This window comes from Oryzias latipes, chromosome 15 (assembly GCF_002234675.1).
Source record: "Oryzias latipes chromosome 15, ASM223467v1".
Lineage (NCBI taxonomy): Eukaryota > Metazoa > Chordata > Actinopteri > Beloniformes > Adrianichthyidae > Oryzias > Oryzias latipes.
Window position 1 is genome coordinate 9,155,241 of NC_019873.2, and position 18,205 is coordinate 9,173,445.

Genomic DNA, 18,205 nt, shown 5'->3' on the forward strand with positions numbered 1-18,205 from the left:
GCAGAAAAAGTTGGAAACAGCAGCTTTTTCTAAAAGATGCAATAAAAGTTAAGTTAGAATATTTAAAAACAGTTTGTGTGTTTGTTGGTTTCAAGAGGTTTAACAAACTTGTCACTGCTACTTTTATGTCTGTCCTTGATTTTGGTGATATGGTTTATATGAATGCTTCTGCTGATGCTTTGCATGCTTTGGACACTGTTTTTCATGGTGCACTGCGTTTTATAACAAACATGAGGTCACTAACCCATCACTGTCTTCTGTATGCTCGAGTAGGTTGGCCCTCCTTATCCCAGCGCAGACTGAAACATTGGTACCTTTTAATTTATAAATGCATTCTTGGGTTGGTACCGTCTTATCTCCAGCAGCTCATAGAACTGAAGAGCAGCAGCAGCTACAGCCTGCGCTCTCAGGACATGGTCCTGCTCTCTGTGCCCAGAGTGCGCACAGAGATGGGAAAAAAGGCTTTTAGATTTGCTGCGGCACAGTTTTGGAATGAACTCCAGAAAGAGTTTAAATTGAAAGAATTGATCTCCCTGGGCTCTTTTAAAAAACTTTTAAATGAACGTGAGACAAAGCTTTCAAATTGTAAATGCTTTATTTAAAACTGTCTTTTATGATTGAGTGTGAGTGTATATAAGTGTTGTGTGTTATTGTTGTGCTGCTGCCTCTTGGCCAGGACGCTCTTGAAAAAGAGATTTTTAATCTCAATGAGTTTTTATCCTGGTTAAATAAAGGTGAAAAAAAAACAAAAAAAAAACAGATCTCCTTGTGCGCTGTCACTCTCACAACCCAATGCATCATGGGAGATGTAGTGCATAAAATGGCTGGAGATCGTGTCTGAGCTTCATAGTTTTGTTCACTTGTTCCACGGTCTGATACCGGATTCTGTGGAAAGCTACACCGCTAAAGACGAGCTTTAGCTGGTATTTTTGTTGGAACTGAAAGACTATGAGCTAAATCGGGACAAGGAAGTGAATACTTTAACCACTTCTGATTGGTCAGACTGAAGACATGTGATTAAGCCACCCAAGAATGATTGGTGGAGACAGTTAAAGGGGCGGGACTTTTCCAAAATACAGCCGAAGCTGCAGCTGAATCGCGGTACTGTACCGTCATTCTTATCAAAATGTCTTTAATAGAATTAAATAAACACAAAGAAAAATAATTTTCTGATCTTTTATACTCCTAACTACTCCGTGTTTTATCAGGGCCTGTTTGGATGAACAAAGAGCTGAAATCCTGGAGATGGGAAATGTTTTTAGATCAGTTAATGAGGGCAATTTCCCACGGCACACTTGACCATCTCCCACGGCACACTGGTTGAAAAACACTGCTTTAGAACATCAAACTAACATTAGCAGTGCAACAAAAATGAGTGATATCGGAATAATTTAGCTGTACAGGTTTTAGCCAGATGCCAACTCTGAAGAAAATGTGAATGTGGCCATTTGGAAGTGGATGCAACAGAAGGGGGCAGAGCAGAGAGTCTTTGGCCCACCATTTAAATTGTGTTACAAAAAAGATCTTTTTCAATGACTGCTTTTCATCTGCCTCTGAGTAATCCTGATTTGAAAATTTTAATCTTACTTTTTTATATACAGTGGAGAAAAAACCCGCTAATTGTGCAAGTTGTCACTTAACCCTTGTGCTATCTTAGATGACCCCACCCTTACATTGACATGTTCTCCCTACCATGACAAAGGTGGATAAAGGTGAAAAGATTTCATGTAATCCATGGACACCAGTGAAGATCACAAATCATTGAAGGAAAAAAGGTTCAGACCACTGTCTAGTGGGTCTAGATCAGTGTTTTTCAACCAGTGTGCCGCGGCACACTAGTGTGCCGTGGGAGATGGTCAAGTGCGCCATGGAGAAATTGCCCTCATTAACTGATCTAAAAACATTTTCCATCTCCAGGAAATCAGCTCTTTGTTCATCCAAACAGGCCCTAATAAAACACTGAGTAGTTAAGAATGTAAAAGATCTTAAAATTACTTTTTCTTTGTGTTTATTTAATTCTATTAAAGACATTTTGATAAGAATCACGGTACCGCGATTTAGCTGCAGCTATAACTGTGCAAGGAAAAGTCCCGCCCCTTTAACTGTCTCCGCCAATCATTCTTGAAGACTTAATCATATGTCATCAGTCTGACCAATCAGAAGTGGTTAAAGTCTTCACTTCCTTGTTCTTAATTCTGCTGATAAAGTCGCTCAGTTCTAACAAAAATACCAGCTAGAGCTCTTCTTTAGCTGGTGGTTCATCTCTACGAAAAAAACAGCCGCAACTTCCTGCTTTTTCTGCCATAATTATCACAAAAATCCACGTGAGATTTCGCTGGGGGTGGGGGGGGGGGTCGATCAATACAGACCATGAATTTCTGCTTTTTTTTTTTGGATGCTGGTGTGCCGCGGGATTTTTGTCAGGGTTAAAGTGTGCCGTGGCTCAAAAAAGGTTGAAAAACACTGTTCTAGATGACCCAACTCCCAATGTTAAAGTGCCTAGGATAGCACAAGGGTTACAAAGATGGAGGCCTGTAATTTTCGTTATAGATATACCTCAGCTATGAGACGATATGAGAAAAAAAGTATAAATATCAGTCTGATTTTTTTAATGAACTTTTTTGTAAATTATGATGGGAAAGTGTTTTTATATACTCTTTGTTGTCAATGACAGCAGTCAAACTTCTTCACAAGGTATTTAAAAACTGTTGCTGGTATTCTGACCCATTCCTCCATGCAGATCCCTTCCAGAGCAGTGATGTTTTGGGGCTGTTGCTGGGCAACACAGACTTTCAATTCGCTTCAAAGATTTTCTATGGGGTTGAGCTCTGGAGACTGTCTAGGTCACACCAGGACTGGGAAATGCTTCTTACGAACCCTCTAATACCCGGGCAGTGTGTTTGGGATCGTTGTCATGCTGAAAGACCCAACCATGTTTCATCTTCAATCCCCTTTCTGATGGAAGAAGGTTTTCACTCAGAATCTGACGATACATGGCCCCATCCATTCTTTCTCCACATCACTGCAGTCTGAAGTCCTGCCACCTCAGCCCCACTCTGCTTCCAGCTCCGAACCTGACTGTGCGGACACAGGACGTGGCACGGATGTTCAGCATGGTAAACCCCAGGAAAGCGGCTGGACCTGATGGAGTTCCCGGGAAGGTTCTGCTGGCCTGCGCCGACCAGCTCTCCCAGGTCTTCACAAAGATCTTCAACCTGTCGCTAGCTCAGGCTTTAATCCCTGCTTGCCTGAAGTCATCCACCATCATCCCGATTTCCAAAAATTACTCATCCACAGCCTGCCTCACGGACTACCGTCCAGTTGCACTCACCCCTGTCATCACAAAGTGCCTGGAGCGACTGCTCCTGGGACACATCAAAGACTCCCTCCCTCCAACCTTCGACCCCCACCAGTTTGCTTACAAAGCAAACACATCAACGGATGATGCCATATCCATCACCCTCCACACTGCGCTGAGCCACCTGGAACACAGAGACACCTATGCCAGGATGCTCTTTGTGGACTACAGCTCAGCCTTTGCCGTTTGGAAGATCGTCTCGTATTACGGAGCTGCTGCACATGCTGTCTGTCTGTGGCAGCGGTTTGTTTACAACGGGACCTAGTTCCTCATCCGGGTGATTTTACACTACTGCGCATGCCCAAATCATTCATTCCGACCGAAAGTGTGAGCCATGGGAACGTTTGTTCTAATCGGAAAAAGGTTTTCTGTGCCCATGTGCACAGGTGAATTTTAACCCGACCATTGATCTGATCAAGATATTCTGCCCATGTAACCGCGGCTACTACAAACTGAGGATGAAGAAGCTGAAGGGTAGAAGGACTGGTAACTGGACAAAAACTGGTAAAAACTGGTGATATTAAAAAATATACAATAGTGATCTGACGCAGCCATGTCAAAAACAGGACACACTACAGGACAGACCGTAGGCTATGACCAAGTCCAAAGTGCGCCCCCTGCTGTGGGGTTTTTATGAGCATCACTATCTTTGTCAACTTGTAGGTTAAAGTCATCAATTATTAAAACTCTATTATATTTAGAGTGTATGAATGATACAAATTCAGAAAATTGTTGAATAAAACAGGTGGGAGGCTTTAGCCGTCTGTGGACAGTAACACATAAAATAGGCGGACTGTTAAAAGAAAATGCCTGATGCTGAAATGAGGAATAGTTATTTAGCATAATTGTTTTGGTTGCAAATGAGCCAAAGGCAATTGATGCAGTGCCACCGCTGTTTTTAACTCCCCGGTAGAAAATAAAAAGTTTAAATTTAATGGGGGAAGCCTCAGTGGGAACAACAGGAGCATCAGTATCAATAAATAAAGATTTGTTTTTTAAAGAGAGTGAATGTTTAAAACAGCAAAGTTTAAAAGTGTATGAGTGCAAATAGATTGTTTCATCTTTTTTGTCTGGTAATGTGCGAATGTGATGGAGATATCTGACGGTGTAGCTGGCGGATCTTAGCTGGGGGTGTATGTGAGATCTGCTTGTTAAGTGAACTGGGATGTGTTGTGTAATAGATGAAATCCTATTTGGTTTGGGTGAATGCCTCTTGTTTTAACCCTTGTGCTATCTTAAATGACCCCACCCTTACATTGATGTGTTCTCCCTACCATGACAAAGGCGGCTAAAGGTGGAAAGATTTCATGTAATCCATGGACACCAGTGAAGATCACAAATCATAGAAGAAAAAAGGTTCAGCGCACTGTCTAGTGGGTCTAGATGACCCAACTCCCAATGTTAAAGTGCCTAGGATAGCACAAGGGTTAAAGAGATATGGTCTGTTGTAGAAGGTGGTGAAATTGTCAACATATGCAAAATTATTGGAAATACAGTGTCCTTTAAGCCAGATGGCTGACTTTAATGTCTCCCAAGCAGGAAGATGGCAGCAGACCGGAGATGATGCACTGTTTGCCCAGCTGCTTGATGGAGTGGATGAGGGCGATAAAGTCCTTCTTGATGGACTCAGATTGCTGAAACTTGAGGTCATTCACTTCTGTGTGGACTATTACTGTTTGTGTGGAGGGGTTGCAAAGGGCGAGCTGATGGACAGAGTTGGTGATGTCACAGACGAGGGCCCCTGGGTGAAAGAAGGTGCGGCTCCCATTAACGCCTGACCATGGAAAGTTTCCACAATGAATGAGCTAGGGTGATCCCCACGGCCGCCAGTTCTTGCAGCTGAAGTGAGCAGGCCCGTCGCAGCAGGAGGGCAAGCAGGCCTTGGTGTTACACCTGGTGTGCGAGGAGAAGCAGCCGCTGAAACAGGAGAGCCACCAGAAAGAGGAGAGGTGACAGCGGTCACCGCGACACCTGCTGGGGTGGGGGTGGGGGAATGCAGCGGACTTTAACCCTCACGCCCCGGTCGTGATCCAGATGGAAACCCCGCATTTTTTGATCCGGCGGGGACGTGGATTACAGTTGGGCAGCCGTGGGTGTCAGAGCGCCTACTCAATGCGTCTCTCAGGAGCTATCGGCGTTTGGCAAAAGATAATTTCCCAGATGCCGGGCAGCTTTCTTTTCTCTATCTGAGAAGCAGCGACATGCAGCTTTTTCTGATGTTCCTGTGCCATCCGGAGATGTTTTCTTGCAAGATTATGGGCATTTTTCTGTCACAACGTCGATGACTAGGCAGACCCAGATGCTGAAACCCGGAAGAAACTCAGACACGGAAGTATAGTTGAATATTTAATAAGGAGATTCAGTCCAGAACTAAGACTTAGTAGCTGAAGCAGGAGAGTCAGGATCGAGGCTTCTGTGGGAACCCAGAGGAGTGTCTAGGAAGTACGCCGAGACGCCGATGGGCGAAGAGGGACACTGATAAGCGATCCGGAGGACAGCGAGGAATGCTGCGCGTCCTGGTCAGCGTGAGACGAGGGCAGAACCAGCGGCACCCGTGGAGGAAGGACCTGGAGACGTATGACAGGAGGAGGTAAGTACGAGGCTTGGAAACAAGAAGCAAGTTACTTAGCTTGAGGCCAGGCGTAGGCACCGGAGAGTGTATAACGGACTGGCGTAGAATGCTGGGGTGGATCTCCTTAAGAAGGTCAGCAGGTGATGATGAGATGAATGGCAGTTGGTTCCAATCAGAGAGCAGGGAGGGGGAGGCAGCTGACGGGGAACCGTGACAGTACCCCCCCCCCCCCCGCCCCCTCAACGACCGCCTCCACACGGTACAGGGCGGCGATCCGGGTGGGCCCTCGATGAGGGTACGGTCCAGAATAAGGGAGCGGGAGACCCATGAGCGCTCCTCTGAACCGTAACCCTCAAAGTCCATGAGGAACAGAAAACCAAGGCCCCGGCGACAAACATCCAGCACCCGACTGGCCGTGTACGCAGGAGCGCCGTCGCTGACCCGGGCGGGTGGTGGGGAAGGGGACGGCGGGCACAGCGGGCTCTCCTGGAAGGGTTTTATCTGAGAAACGTGGAAGGAAGGTTGTACCTCAAGCGCCGCCGGGAGCCGCAGCCGTACACAGGACGGATAATCCTCTCGATAGTATAAGGGCCGATGTTACGAGGAGCCAGTTTACGGGATGTGGCCTAGAGCGGTATGTCCCATGAAGAAAGCCAGACTTTTTGTCCCGGCTTGTAGGTGGGACTCACCACCCTGTGGCGATTAGCGATTCGGCAGTTCCTCTATCTAGTACGCAGGAGTGCGGCCCTGGCTTGGTCCCAGATGCGTTAGACACGCCGGAGATGACACTGGACTGCGGGGACTGCCAAATCTAATTCCTGCGAGGGGAACAGGGGTGGTGAGTACCCGAGGGATGCTTCAAACGGGGACATACCGGTGGCTGAAGATGGGTGACTGTTATGGGCGTATTTGATCCACACCAAGAACGAGGACCAGCTTGAGGGGTTTTGGGCTGCCAGACAGCGGAGAGTGGCCTCGAGCTCCTGGTTGGCGCGTTCGGCCTGCCCATTGGATTGGGGGTGGTGTCCAGACGAGAGGCTGACAGTGGCGCCCAGAGCAGAACAGAAGGCCTGCCACACCTGCAACACAAATTGGGGGCCGGAATCTGACATGATGTCACTGGGGATACCGTGGTGGCGAAACACTTTCTGTAACATGATGTCGGCCATTTCGGTGGCTGTGGGTAGCTTGGAGAGAGGAATGAAATGGGCAGATTTAGAAAAACGGTCGATGATGGTTAGGATGACGGTGTTACCTTGTGAAGGGGGTAACTCCGTGATAAATTCCATGGCCAAATGGGACCAGGGGCATTTAGGAACAGGTAACGGATGGAGCAGACCAGAAGGAGGGGAGTTTGAAGACTTTGATCGGGCGCAGATGTCACAGGCAGAAATAAACTCCCTAACATCCAGCTCTATGGAGGGCCAGAAGAAACGGCGTTGAAGGACTTTGAGAGTCCTTTGGATGCCTCTATGACAGGGTACACAGGAGGTGTGACCCCAGACTAACATACAAAGTGTTAGCTGGAGCCGGGGGATGATCAGGTTCCTCTTCTTGGGCCTGGATGACACGAGTTTCTATGTCCCACGTTAGGTTCCCTACGATGCAGGTGGGAGAAATAATCGGGGACCTCTTCTGATCGTCACAGGTGCTGGAGAGGCGAGATAGGGCATCAGGTTTAATGTTTCTGCTTCCGGGCCTATAAGTGATGGTGAAGGCGAACCGGTCAAAGAAAAGGCACCAGCGGGCCTGACGAGAATTTAGACGCTTGGCGGAACGGAGGTAGGCTAGATTTTTATGATCCGTCCATACTATAAACGGATGCTCCGCACCATTGAGCCAGTGGCGCCACTCCTCTAAAGCGAGCTTGATGGCGAGAAACTCTCGATTACCCACGTCGTAATTTCTCTCCGCTGTGGAGAGTTTTCTAGAAAAGAACGTGCATGGTTTAAGTTTACCAGATTTGCTCTCACATTGGGAAAGGACCGCGAACCAAATGATAAGCATTCCGGAGATCAAGTTTCGAAAAGACACGAGCTTCTTGGACAGAGTCTAAAGCGGAGTTAATGAGCGGAAGAGAGTACTTGTTTTTAACGGTGATTTGATTAAGTTCACTGTAGTCGATGCAGGGTCGTAACGTTTTGTCTTTCTTCTGAACGAAGAAGAACCCTTCACCGACCGGGTAAGGAGAGGGACAGATGTGACCAGAAGAGAGGGCTTCGTGAATGTACTTCTACATGGACTGTTTCTCAGGGCCGGATAAATTAAACAACATCCGTTTAGGTAGGGTAGCACCTTTTAGCAGATCGATAGAACAGTTGTAAGGCCTGTGGGGAGGTAAGGTCCCAGCCTTAATTTTGCTAAAAATGGTTCTCAGGTCGTGATAGCAGAGGGGTACCTTCGAGAGGTAGTATCCCCTTGTGACGGAGCGGCTCCGTCTCTCGGGCTGAGTGAACACATTGATGATCAGGCCTATCTATTAACGTTTGCCGTGGTAGATAATTTACCTGTAGATGTTATTCTCGGATGTGATTTACCTGTGCTCATGGACTTGCTGAAAAAAACAACTGAGCCACTGAACATAATGAAAACCCCCGGTGAAGTAAATGTGAAAATTTCTGGGGCTGCACTCACTCGAGCCCAAGCTAAAGCTAATGTGCAACATTTGCCTGATTTTGATTTTGATGACAGCCTTTTTGAGGGTGGTAAAATTAGGCTAAAGAAATCTCGCTCCCAAAAACGTTTTGAGAAAAAACTAAACTTAATGACCCCAGAGGCAACAGATTTTGTGGGGATGAAACATGGGAATATTTCTGATTTACAAAAGGAGGATAAAGATTTGAAACCTCTGTTTGCTAAAGTCGCACAAAGTAAAGACAAACTCTTTGGGGAGAAATCACAGTTTATTGTTGAACAATGTCCTATATATGGCTGAGGGTGAAGAAAGGCGTCTTTATGTACCGGTTATTTGTAGGCCACTTGTTATGCAACTCGCTCACACTTTTTTCGTTTTCTATTTGGAGTTATTTACTGATTTTTAACAACTTTCACTGGTGGTTTTGGGGGATCAGCGGTTCACCCACCTCGCCGGGATGGCGTCTCAGTCGCCGTCCTTGTCCCTGAGGCATGGGGTCCGCGTCCAACCCGACCCGCAGGTGTCTGTGGAGACAATTCTCCTTGCCGTGGGAGACTTAGTTGGTCACGCTAACATCACTTATGCTTCTCGGATGAACAAAGGAGTGATTGTTTTTCTGACGGAGGAGCGTTTGGTGTCTGACTTGATCGCGTGTGGCATCACTGTGGGCGGGGAGTTCCTGCAGGTGTCCCCGCTCGTGGTGCCGTTGACGCGGGTCATTGTTTCGGGTGTTCTCCCGTTCATTCCCAATGAAGCTCTGGAGAAAGAGCTGCAGCGTTATGGAAAGTTTGCCAGCGGTTTCCGTACTGTGGGTTTAGGATGCAGGAGTGAGAAACTGAAGCATGTGCAGTCTTTCCGTAGACAGGTTTTCATGTTTCTGAGCTCTTCTGCTCAAACTCTAGACGTGTCCTTCCGCGTAAATCACGGGGATGGCAATTATTTGGTCTACGCCAGCACAGGGATTCTGAAGTGCTTTGAGTGCAGAAACGCTGGGCATAAGCGCGCCGCCTGCCCTCGCAGGGCGGCTGACGAGCGGCCTGATGAGGCCGCTCCGGCCGCTCAGGTGGAGCAGGGGCTCGCCGCTGCAGACTGTGTGTGGGGGACCCTGCCCTTATAACTGATACAGATCCTGGTGAAGGTTGCAGCTCTGAAGCTGTTCAGAGCAGCAATAGTAAAGTTAATGTTGGAGACAACACTGTTGCTCCTGCCTCAGAGCTTCAGGAGGAAACTGAAGGTGGTGTAAGTGTCAGTATAGAGAATGTTGGCGGTATTTCTGACCACTCTAGTGGTGATAAAATGGGCACAGGGGTGACTGGTGAAGGGGTTGAGTGTGCAGATGGACAGTCAGCTGTTACTGATGATTTTTCTGCTGTGATTCCTCCTCCTGTCACCACAGACATGGAGCTGGATTCAGACTCTGACTGTGTCTCTCTGGCAGAGTCCCACATATCGTCCGATGACATTTATTCACTTGAGGAAATTAATCACTTCCTAGATGATTCATTTGGTAGACCAGTTAAAGTGGCTGATTATTTTCCAGATTTGGAGAAGTTCATTCTGACGTCACTAACTTTGCAGAAATTGGTTGACTTTAATATACTTGACGAGAAGAAACGGTTTCGATTAGAGAAATGTGTGACTACCATTTGTAAACAGTTGAAGGCTTTTAACCCTTTATAGGGCAAGTGACTGTTTTTGGTAATTTCCGCACATGTTAGTTATCACGCCCATCCCCCGTCTCAGTGAGTTCAAGAATCATGTGATCTTTACCCAGCCAATCAGCAAAGATCATCCTACATTATAGGCTACTCAATTGTGCAACTTGACCAATCAGCAGAGAGCAGGGTCACATCAAATTTCCCTTTTTCTCCAAAGTCAGAAAAAGTTGCTTTTGCAGCTCGGTTCACTGGACATTTTCAAAGGAATCGTCAAAACTAGCCATGGTAAGTTGATGAAACTCATACATTTTATTGTTGAATAGTTGTGTTAAGTGTTGACATATAATTTGTTTGCGGAGAATTTATTGAAATGAGTGAAAATATGGCATGAAAAATGCAGGCACCATATTTGATCATACGCCCTTTTCACTATAAACAAAATTTTTACTTGGTATGTCTGTTTTTGGACATATGCCCTATGCATCTAACAAACCATATTAGTGCATTTTCTTTACAAATAAAGAAATACAACTTAGCATATTATTTTTTAACGTTGCCAAATGTTTTATATCACTATACAGTGATTCAGAGAGAATTTAAACACTGTTTTTAGTTTATGAATAGTTAAAAAGAGTGATTTTTGTCAGTTTATGATGTTATGACAGTTGTTTTACTGCATGTGTTTAATTTTTAGCTTCCATCAATCTTTTATGGCAAGAGGAGGGAGACTGCTGTTGGTCCAGTCCACCCTGACATTAGTGATGATGATGAGGATCAAGATGATGATGTGTCAGACCCTGACTTCATCCCACCCACCAACAACCAGGACATTCCCAGACCCTCACACACAGTTGTGTGAGGGTCTATTCAACACTTTCGTTCTTCTTTCTCTTTCGGCTTTTCCCATCAGGGGACGCCACAGCGAATCATCCTTTTCCACCTCACTCTATCATGAACATCTTCTACCCTAACGTTAGCCAACTTCATGTCCTCTGTTAAGACATCCATATATCTCCTCTTTGGCCGTCCTCTTGCCCTCCTGCCAGGCAGCTCCATCTCCAACATCCTTCTACCAATATATCCACTATCCCTCCTCTGAACATGTCCAAACCATCTCAGTCTGGCTTCTCTGACTTTGTCGCTAACACAGGCAACATGAGCCGTCCCTCTGATGTACTCGTTCCTTATCCTGTCTAACCTGGTCACTCCTAAGGAGAACCTCAACATCTTCATCTCCGCTACCTCCATCTCAGCCTCTTGTCTCTGTCTCACTGCTACCGTCTCTAACCCATAGAGCAGAGCTGGTCTCACCACTGTCTTGTACACCTTTCCTTTGAGTCTTGCTGACACTCTTCTGTCACACAACACTCCTGACACTTTCCTCCAACCGCTCCAACCTGCCTGCACTCGCCTCTTCACCTCTTTTCCACACTCCCCATCACACTGAACTGTTGACCCCAAGTACTTAAACTCCTGCACCTTCTTCACCTCAGTCCCCTGTAACCTAACGCTTCTACCTTGATCCCTCTCATTCAGACACATGTATTCTGTCTTACTACGACTGACCTTCATGCCTCTTCTTTCCAGAGCAAACCTCCACCTCTCTAGCTGTTCCTCCACCTGCTCTCTACTCTCACTGCAAATTACAATGTCATCCGCAAACATCATTGTCCAGGGAGATTCCTGTCTTACCTCGTCTGTCAGCCTGTCCATCAGCATAGCAAACAAAAGGACTCAAAGCTGATCCTTGGTGTAGTCCCACCTCCACCTTGAACTCCTCTGTCTGACCTACAGCACATCTCACCACCGTCATACTTCTCTCATACATGTCCTGAACTACTCTGACATACTTCTCTGCCACTCCAGACGACCTCATACAGTACCACAGCTCCTCCCTCGGCACCCTGTCATACGCCTTCTCTAAATCTACGAACACACAATGCAGCTCCTTCTGACCTTCTCTGTACTTTTCCATCAACATTCTCAAAGCAAAAATGGCATCAGTGGTGCTCTTACGGGGCATGAAACCATACTGCTGCTCACAGATCTCCACCTTCTTCCTAAGCCTGGCTTCCACTACTCTTTCCCACAGCTTCATTGTGTGGCTCATCAACTTTATTCCTCTATAGTTGCTGCAGTTCTGCGTGTCACCCTTGTTCTTAAAGATCGGAACCAGGACGCTTCTCCTCCATTCCTCAGGCATCTTCTCACTCTCTAAAATCCTATTGAACAACCTTGTTAGAAATTCCACTGCTGTCTCTCCTAAGCACTTCCATACCTCCACAGGAACGTCATCAGGACCAACGGCCTTTCCGCTCTTCATCCTTTTCAGAGCCTTCCTAACCTCATCCTTTCCAATCTCTGCTACTTCCTGCTCCACAACAACCACATCTTCCTCCCTTCTTTCCCTGTCATTTTCCTCGTTCATCAGCTCCTCAAAATACTCCTTCCATCTTTTCTGTACACTCTCCTGGGTTGTTAGCACCTTTCCATCTCTGTCCTTAATCACCCTTATCTGTTGCACGTCCTTCCCATCTCTGTCTCTCTGTCTGGCTAGCCTGTACAAGTCCTTCTCTCCTTCCTTTGTGTCTAACCTGTCATATAGCTCATCGTAAGCTTTCTGTTTGGCCTTTGCCACCTCTCTCTTCACTCTACGCTGCGCTTCCTTGTACTCCTGTCTACCTTCCTCAGTCCTTTCTACATCCCACTTCCTTTTAGCCAACCTCTTCCTCTGGACGCATTCCTGTACTTCCTCATTCCACCACCAAGACTCTTTACCGTCTTTCCTCTTTCCAGATGACACACCTAGCACCTTCCTACCTGTTTCCCTGATAATCTCTGCTGTAGTTTCCCAGTCCTCTGGAAGCTCATCCTGACCACCCAGGACCTGCCTCAACTTCTGCCTAAATTCCTCACAAGTTTCTTCATTCTGTAGCTTCCACCACTTGGTCTTCTTTTCTGTTTTCCCTCTCTTTTTCTTCCTGACCTCCAGAGTCATCTTACACACCACCATGCGGTGCTGTCTGGCTACACTCTCTCCTACCACCACTTTGCAGTCATTAACCTCTCTCAAATGACCTCGTCTACATAGGATGTAGTCCACCTGAGTACTCCTACCTCCACTTCTGTATGTCACTCTATGTTCCTCTCTCTTCTGGAAGTAAGTGTTGACTACAGCCATTTCCATCCTCTTCGCAAAGTCCACCACCATCTGTCCCTCCAGATTCCTTTCCTTCACACCAAACCTGCCCATCACCTCCTCATCACCTCTGTTGCCCTCACCAACATGCCCATTAAAGTCTGCTCCAATAACAACTCTCTCTCCTCTGGGAAAACTCTCTATGACCTCATCCAACTCACTCCAGAATCTCTCCTTCACTTCTAACTCACAGCCAACCTGTGGCGCATACCCACTGACTACATTCACCATCACCCCTTCAATTTCTAACTTTAGGCTCGTCATCCTGTCTGAGACTCTTTTCACCTCTAGAACACTGTTTACAAACTCCCCCTTCAGAATCACTCCTACCCCGTTTCTCTTCCTATCAACACCATGATAGAACAGTTTGTATCCTCCTCCAATACTACGTGCCTTGCTGCCCTTCCACCTTGTCTCCTGCACACACAGTACATCTACCTTCCTTCTCTCCATCATGTCTGCCAGCTCTCTGCCTTTCCCTGTCATTGTGCCAACGTTAAGAGTCCCTATTCTCAAACCTATGTTCCTGCCTTTTCCCTTCTCTCTCTGGCCACGGACCCTTCTGCCTCCCCTCTTTCTTCCACCAACAGTAGTCAAATTTCCACCGACACCCTGTAGGTTAACAGCATCGGTGGCGGTAGTTGTTAACCCGGGCCTCGACCGATCCGGTATGTCTAAAGTGTTGTGGATGATTCGCACGGTTATTTTGGCAATTTTTACGCCGGATGCCCTTCCTGACGCAACCCTCTCTATTTATCCGGGCTTGGGACCGGCACAGGAGTAACTGGCTTGCAACCCCTGTGGCTAGATTCAACACTTTTGTTATCAGCACTTTTATGTTCTAAAAGTGATGTTCAAATGTTCAAATACATAATATGTGTTTTTTTTAATTTTCATATATATATATATATGTATACTTATTGGAATTTGTTTTCCCACTCACGGGCAAGTGACCAAATATGGTAACTTCATTGGCATTGATTTTCTACATGAAAATAAAAAAAATTGAAAAATGTCACCAATGATATGAAGTCTTGTTATGTTTTCCAATAACACTCTAAGGTTGAATTTTTGAATTTTAGAGTATTTCATTGAGTGCCCTATAAAGGGTTAAGGGTAAAAACTCCAGAAGGTTGAAAATGAAGAAAAAGGGTGAGACACTGATGTAGTTATGACTGTGTGTGTGTGGGTGTTATCTTTACTGTTGTTTCTTTCACTTTTCCTCCTTCCCTCTATGCTTACGGTTAAGGCAGGTTCTTTAAACATTAATGGTGGGAGGGATACAGAAAAGAGGGCGATTATTAAAGATATTTTTGGAGATAAGGCTTTGGATATTTTGTTTTTACAGGAAACTCATAGTGATGTGACATCTGAAGCAGAATGGGCTCTGTGGTGGAGGGGTCAGTCTTTTTTTTCTCATGGTACAGTCTTCTCTGCTGGGGTGGCGGTTCTTTTTTCACCTAGGCTGAGTTTTAATATCTTATCCGTCAGTGAGGTGGCCGCGGGCAGGTTCCTTGCTGTGAGGGTTGACCTGGACGGGTTTAACTTTTGTTTGATTAACTTTTATGCACCTGCAGAAGGTGCTCACAGAATCCCTTTTTTCCTCACTTTAGAGGATTTTTTGAAAAACTGTGATCCAGGGGATGTTATGGTGATGGGCGGTGACTGGAACTGCACATTGGATTTTACTTTAGATAGAACAGGTGCAGAACCTCATTTCCAGTCATCCTCGGTTTTATCAAAGATTGTTTGTGACTCTTCTTTGGTTGACGTGTGGCGGCTTAATAATCCCCAAACCAGACAATAAACGTGGGCCAGGAATGTGGGTGGGAAATTGAGCCTCGCTAGACTGGACAGATTTTATATCACAGACAGTTTTAGAAACGGGGTTTGTGGATGTTCCATTTATCCAGTTGCATTTAGTGTTCATCATATGATAACACTAGAATTGCACCTTGGATCTTCTACAAAAGGAAGTTCATACTGGCATTTCAATGTGAAGCTTCTACTAGATAGAGTTTTTTGTGAGAAATTTGAGTTTTTTTGGGAGCTTTGGAGATGTAGAAGATCAGATTTTGTTTCTGTTAGCCAGTGGTGGGAGGTGAGTAAAGCACAAATACGGGTTTTCTGTCAACAGTATACAAGCCATTCCACAGTTACAACTAAGAGAGCAATATCTGCTTTGGAAAAAGTAATCTCTGGGCTAGAAAACACTTGTTCAACTCATAGTGCGTCACAAGGTCAATTACTTAAGAGCAGACGGGGTGAACTAAGTTCTTTTCTCCGTGAAAGGGCTAAGGGAGCTTTAGTTCGAGCTCGGTTTACCACCATCAGAGACATGGATGCTCCCACGTCGTTCTTTTTCAACCTGGAGAAATCTGTTTCAAGGCAGAAACAGATGGTTTGTCTGCGCCTTCTTGATGGGACTGTTACTACGAGTCCGGCTGCCATGAGAACTCTTGCGGTGGATTTTTATGGCGGCTTATTAGGAAAAGACGACTGCGACAGCGACTGTGTGGATCAGCTGATGGAGGGACTCCCACGACTGAGTGACGCAGACAGGGATCTTTTGGATTCTACAATCTCCATGGAGGAATTGACTGCTGCTGTGGGTTAGATGGCGCTCGGGAAGTCTCCTGGTTTGGATGGGCTGCCGGCGGATTTTTATAAACACCTCTGGAAGTGCCTGGGCCCGGATCTACTAGAGGTGTACAAGTATTGCTCAAAGACTGGATTGTTACCTTTCTCATGCCGTCATGCTGTTCTCTCTCTTCTTTCTAAGAAAGGGGACTTAACTCCCCTGAAAAACTGGAGACCGCTTGCTTTGCTCTGTACAGACTATAAGTTGCTTTCTAAGGTCCTGTCCAATAGACTTAAGAATGTTTTAGGTGTAATCATTCACAGAGATCAGTCCTATTGTGTGCCTGACCGATCTATTATGGACAATCTTTTTCTTGTACGTGATTTATTTGATGTTTGCAAACACTGTGACACCTCAGTTGGACTATTATCCTTGGATCAGGAGAAGGCTTTCGATAGGGTTGATCATTCTTATTTATTTTTTGCTTTGAGAGCTTTTGGTTTTGGAGAGTTTTTTATTTCTTTGTTGGCTCTTCTGTATAAGGAGGCTTTTTGTTTAGTCAAGATTGGTGGCGGACTGAGCAGACCTGTTATGGTTCAGAGAGGGATTAGACAGGGATGTCCCCTTTCTGGACAACTTCACGCTATTGCCCTTGAACCTTTTCTCCATAGATTACATACTCGGCTTACAGGATTGATGTTACCAGAAATGTCCCACAAACCATCTCTTGTGGTGTCTGCATATGCAGATGATGTAACGGTCTTTGTTCGACATCAGGCAGATATTGTTTCTCTGTGTAATGTTCTGGATCTTTTCCAAAGGGCTTCTTCGGCTAAGGTGAACTGGGGTAAGAGCACCGCTCTATTGTTGGGACGTTGGTCGGGCTCCATATTGCCTCTTTTGCCTGGGAATCTTAATTGGGGAACGGAGGAGATGAAGTTTTTAGGAGTTTATTTGGGCACGTGACGTGACATTTTTCAGAAAAAGAATTGGGAGGGTGTGCCAAACTGTCTAGATGGAAATACCTGCTGCTTCAGCTTTCTTTCAGGGGTAGAGTTCTTGTTGTCAATAACTTGGTTGCCTCGACACTTTGGCATAGTATGATGGTGTTGCCTCCTCCTGCAAGCCTCATCACTGCACTTCAAAAGACCGTGGTGGATTTCTTTTGGTCTGGTCATCATTGGCTAAGAGCTGCCGTTCTCTACCTGCCGGTTGAGGAGGGCGGTCAGGGATTGATTGATATTTCAGCCTGTGTAGCTGCCTTTAGACTGCGGACAGCGCAGCGTCTGCTCCACGGTTTTGGACTGCCGTGGTTGGATACTGCATGTGTGCTGCTGAGGAAAGCTGGGGGTTATGGATTTGACAAACATTTGATTCTGCCCCAGCTTCATACCTTGGATCTGACTGGACTTTCACCTTTCTACTGCTCTGTCCTACGAGCCTGGCGACTGTTGCTCTGCAAGAGGGAATTGGTTTCAACACCTGGAACATGGCTGTTCGAAGAACCTTTTTTTGGAAACGACCTCATCAATTCGCAGACTCTTTTTTCCAGCTTCCCTGAGGTCAAAGTTGAGAGATGCGGGCTGTGTGAACAGTATTCATCTGTGTGTTTTATTTATGGGCCAAAATGTTAGGCCAGAAAGCGAAGAGTCCGTGTTTTGATAAACTTTCTTTCCGGTGAAGCCAAGTTGGCGGTATGGTTGACAAGGAAAAATCGGATGCGGGGAGTTGGGTCTGACGATGTTCTGTTTCTTTTTAAAAGACTTCTGGTGGCAAGGTTGAACGTCGAGTTTGGTTTTTCTAAGCTCACACACGCACTTGATGTCTTTGACAATATTTGGGCTGTACAAAATGTTTTGTGTTCTGTCAAAGATGACTCTTTAGTGCTAAATTTTTGAGTTTGTTTCGTTGTTATTTTTTGTTTTCTTCAGTTTGTGATGTGAATATTTTCTTTGTGTAATGATGATTGATCATTAAAGGTGTTTTGAAACTCAAAACTCTTTCTTTCTTTCTTTCTTGCACTGCATGCTGGGAGATTGGTAGCGGCGGCAGCATGGACGGTGTGGGTGAGTGAGTGAGTTTGAGAGTTTGACAGAAAGTTTGTGTGGTTTAGTGCTCTTTTGTTCGCTTTCTATTTTGAGTTATTTACTGATTTTAACGACTTTCACTGGTGAGTTTGGGGGATCAGCGGTTCACCCGCCT